The sequence below is a fragment of the Odontomachus brunneus genome, unplaced genomic scaffold (genome assembly GCF_010583005.1).
Source record: "Odontomachus brunneus isolate Ranch 3 - 2012 unplaced genomic scaffold, Obru_v1 Obru_scaffold_178, whole genome shotgun sequence".
NCBI lineage: Eukaryota > Metazoa > Arthropoda > Insecta > Hymenoptera > Formicidae > Odontomachus > Odontomachus brunneus.
Window position 1 is genome coordinate 584,066 of NW_022639628.1, and position 4,803 is coordinate 588,868.

The following is a 4,803-nucleotide window of genomic DNA, read 5'->3' on the forward strand; positions in this document are numbered from 1 at the left end:
GGATAAAATAAATGACAAATAACATATCACTTATATGAAACTATAATATTTCTTAGTGTTCATTATTCGTTATGATATAAAAGAAATCACATCACATATACAACCTCCCGCGCATACGGCGGCGATCGCTCGGTCGCTCGAATCCTCGCGTACGACGAAACCTGAACGGGATCCAGCTTGTCGTCGGGGAACACGCGAACGGCCGGGGAACCGCGGAAAGTTCCGCGATATTCCCGGGCGAGCCTCGAGAACAGAGAGGCCGGGCGCGCTCGCATCAGTCCATGATAAGATTAGGCTACGACCGCGATGCTTAATCGAATCAACATGACCGGGATGTTACGGCGAGCTACGCGAGCGAGGAATTCCCCGAGCTGTGTCCTCTCGATAGGACACCCTCGTCGTTGGTAGGACCTTTAACTCTCAATAGGACACACCGTGTCGTCTGTATCGACGATTCGAGCGAGAGCGATCGCGCTGGTTCCACTCATATACATACAGGATGCTTCTCTAATCGCACGTTGATCATGCCAGGACGACGAAAGAGAGAAGGAACGTTAAGTGGTAGAACCGCATCCACGTAACGCGTTCTTCTCGCGCTGTAGTTTCGCGTAATCGTAGATCGTATATTATAGAGACATGCGACCAAGAAGCAACCCGTAATAGCAATCCACTCAATCGTCGCGGGGGTGGCCTGGTCAAATCACTTGTAATTATCACACAATCATTCTCGACACGGTGGCATGTACTATTTTAATATGCTTTTGTGACTTTCGGAGGTGGACGCTCGGCTATGCACGGCCCCATATACTCTCAATCTCTCCCTCCTTCCCTCTATCTCACTTCCTTCATCTCTCTCTATCTCTGAAACTCCCTCGAAACGGTCACACAACGAGCTTAGAGCCGATTCACAACGTCTATATACATATATCCTTTTTTTTTGTATTTTTAAAAATGCTTTACTCCGCCGCGCACGTGCACCTTCCTTCATACATCCCTATATCTCCGCCATCGTCTCTCTTCCTCCCTTCCTGTGTTCCCGTTATCTCTTTTCTTATCCACCTCCAGGATTCTCACTATATGCTTTACCGAGGCGTCGACTCGGCTCAAAATCCCGACATGCCTCACATTTCTAAGAGAGAAACAGAGTAGTGAGTAAAGATGCGGCACGATCAGACACAGGATACAAGAGGAACTTCTTCCGCTCTTCTAAAACACGTAGCTACTAGGACGATACGAACGTAAAAGAAGACGTCGCAAAAGCGTCTGCTTCGAACTTGGATGTATGGTCTCAGTATCTTACACGGAAAGCTGACTTTCGCGAGATGACTGCGTTTAGCTACGTGAGAATCGGAGATTCCGTTTTTGTGTCTGATCATACCCCAGTTTTTTACTCTCGGAGAAGCGTTCATCTAAACCGCATCGCGCAACTTAATCATTACTACGTAAAAATCTCGATCTTCTCCGCAACTCTCTATCACTCGCTCTCTGTCTCTCTCTTTTTTTTCTCGTCTATCTGATCTCTCTTCTATCTCGTTCTCGAAGCCGCGTCTCTCTATTCGCTTAGAATTATCGCGAAAGTATGATTCGGTCCAGTATGACTCGTCGCAGCGGCATTCACGTACAGCTTCAACGAGGATTCCGTTTATAGAAAATTAAAAGAAAACGAGAACAATAAAAAAAAGATGTGGAGCAAGACGCTCTGTGTAGTCGTCACAGCGTCTTCCTCGTTACAACGACGATTCTCTTTCTCTCTACAAGCCTCGCGCGTATTCCTTTTTTATTTCTTGTTATATCTTCCTCTTGTCCTCTCTATCTTTTTCTCTCTCTCTTTCTCTCCCGATTATTATATTATGAGATCAATCTGCGCACGGTTACCGCAAACACTACTTTTATAGCATTCAGTCGGGTCGCTTCACCGACTACCATCAATTAATTTGTCGCGAAGTTCACATTTCCTCTCCCCTCCCCCGATCATAAAAAAACGAATAATGATTTAAGAATGGCAGAGACAAAGAGACTGAATAAAATATGGTAAAATATAGATTAGATAAAAGATTAGTTTAAACAATGATGTTTGTGTGTATGTGTGTGTATATGTTTGAGAGAAAAACATAAAAATAGATAAAATAGATAATGAATAAGATACACATGTGATACAGAATAAATAAGGAATAAGAAATATGAAAAGAAAGAGATACGATAAGGCGAAAAGAAGAGAAGAGATAGAAAAGGAGATTTAAGGAAACTGAAGGAAAAAGAAAAAGAGATAAATAAAATGGAAGAAAAATTGGACCACGAAATCCTAATATTCGCGTCACACTTGTCTCCCGTTTAAAACGCTCGTTCAAATTAGTAAAATTCCAAGTAAAATCTAATTTACTCTTGCAAAACTAAATTTATAGATGACAGACGTGTAAGTACGCAGGTTTATATGCGTGTATTATTATTTCTTTTAAAATCTGCCAAGTTGAAATAAATCTCGATATCGAGAAGATTCTCAGCGACAACACGTTCTTATAAACTACGCCAGTGCGCAATCGCACTAAACAATCGAATGAATATATAATTATTATATGATAATTAATGAACTTTCATCGAATCGCGATTAAGAAATGCGTACATATCGAGACCTATCTCAACATTTTTTCAAAACGAAATAAGAAAGGGTTGGAGTCGAAGTAAAATCATAGTGAACGTTGCAAGTCGTGATACTTAAAATCTATAACGCGCGAGAAAAAATTAAGTCGCGCAAATATCTGGATGTAAAGCGATTGAATAAAGTAGGGAAGACCGAAGCTAGTTAGCTATCGGGATAAGTTGACGAAATTGATTATTTCTACTGTTCTTTAATAGATTTCAGAACCAAGCAAGCAGAAATTTCAAAGTTATCTCTTTAACACGTATGAAAATTTTGCTTACTTAATTCTGCAACTTGTTAAAAAATAGTAGAAACAATCGGTTTTGCCAACTTACTCCAGTAGTTGCTACCAGTCTTTCCTACCCATATACACAAGTGAAAACGTCCAGAAGCATATTGGGCATTCGCGATTACCACGGAACCGAGTATTTGATGATGTTTGTTCTGATTCTGTAAAATTATTTCGTTTAAATTAACTTATACGTCGATACAAGTCGTGGTGATTAAAAAAGTGTAGTGTCTAAAAAGCGATATCGCAACGTTGTTATATCCGTACATCTCTTTGGTTTCAACTTCGTATACCTGTAAGCTTTCGCATTACGAACATGTACACACCGGCTGAGAATCTAATTAAAAATAATCTATCGTAAGATCCAATGATCTCTCTCGATATCGTGCTTTCGTTCGCTATTTTTCGTTGACGACTCGACAATAGCATACGCGCGCTTGCGATTCACGAATAACCGTACAAGAAAACGAAGAAAGACATTACACGACGATTTCCCTAGATACCGTGTCGTCGATCGATGTTTTCATCATGGGAAAGAATTCAGGCCATGATCGAGCAGAGAAATGTGCTCGGCGGATGATGCATATCGAGAAAATGAAAGGCAGAGGAAGAGACAAACATACAAAAAAGAAAGAAAAGAAGATAGATGGTGGAAAAAATTGAAAAGGAGTGGTAAACAGAGAGAAAGAGAGTATTCGAAAGTGTAGTAACCGAAGGAAATAATTTAAAAAAAGAAGAAAAAAACAAAACTGAAAATACTGTCATTCGCGCGACGAACTGCGAACGTTCGCCACGTTGCAATCGCAATCGCCCCTTCCACCCTCCCTCTGACACTCCAGCTGCCGCTCGACAAAAACGGCAAGATACGATGCACAAAGCAAAGAGAGAAAAAGTTCGATCGCCAGGTATTGGTTCCGCCGACTCGGCTCCTCTGGCGAGACGAGATAAGCGAGACGCGTTTCTATTTAAACTCTCGGAGTGATATGTTGAGACATCATCTAAGGAAAGAAAAACGCGCCGCTGTTGGTCGAAGGGTCTCGCTGTTACTGCTTATCCATTGGTTCCGCATCGTTCCCGTGCGTGCATGCGTGTATGTTTATAACTAAACTAGTACTCTGAAACGCGATTTCGTATCGCGAAATAAAGTTTTCGTCTCCAGATGTTGCAAGAAGAATGTGTCTCGCGCATCTACGAAAGGGAACAATTTGGAAAAGGAAAAGAAGGGGGAGGGGTATTATTTTGCGTGGCTGCTCAATAGACTAGATAGATAACGATCGGGAATCGAAACGAGTTTAGTCGTGATAAATATTTTCCATAAAAAATCGAAGCGTAAGCCACCGCGATTATATATCGAAATTCTCTAATATATCTTACAAGAAGGATTTGCTCTTTACTATTTAACGCGTCATTGCAAAATATCTTCGGTCTCGAGATTTGAATTATGACAGGATCATTGGAATTGCATTAAGAATCAGTTGCTGTATTTTCCAGCAAGTTTCAGAAATAGAACCAAGGTCGCGAGGAATGTCAGCGTGTCATTCATTGTCGATCGTTGTCTGAATTGAGATCGAGAAGCCGTACGTAAGAGAACGAATTCGCATTCCAGAGTACCAATTTTCTTCGTCGAGATCACACATGCGAATAAATCGATTATACGTGGCGAGCGAGCGCGCGCACGTACGCATAGCATACATACACACCTCACGCACGGTTACATAATAAAGAGACACCGTAATTACAAACTCTACACGTAGAATCGCCAATCTTCCGGTTACGCGCGAACTTACACGCGCGCAACGTCATGTGCACACACACACACACACACTCTCTCTCTCTCTCTCTCTCTCTCTCTCTCTCTCTCTCTCTCTCTCTCTCT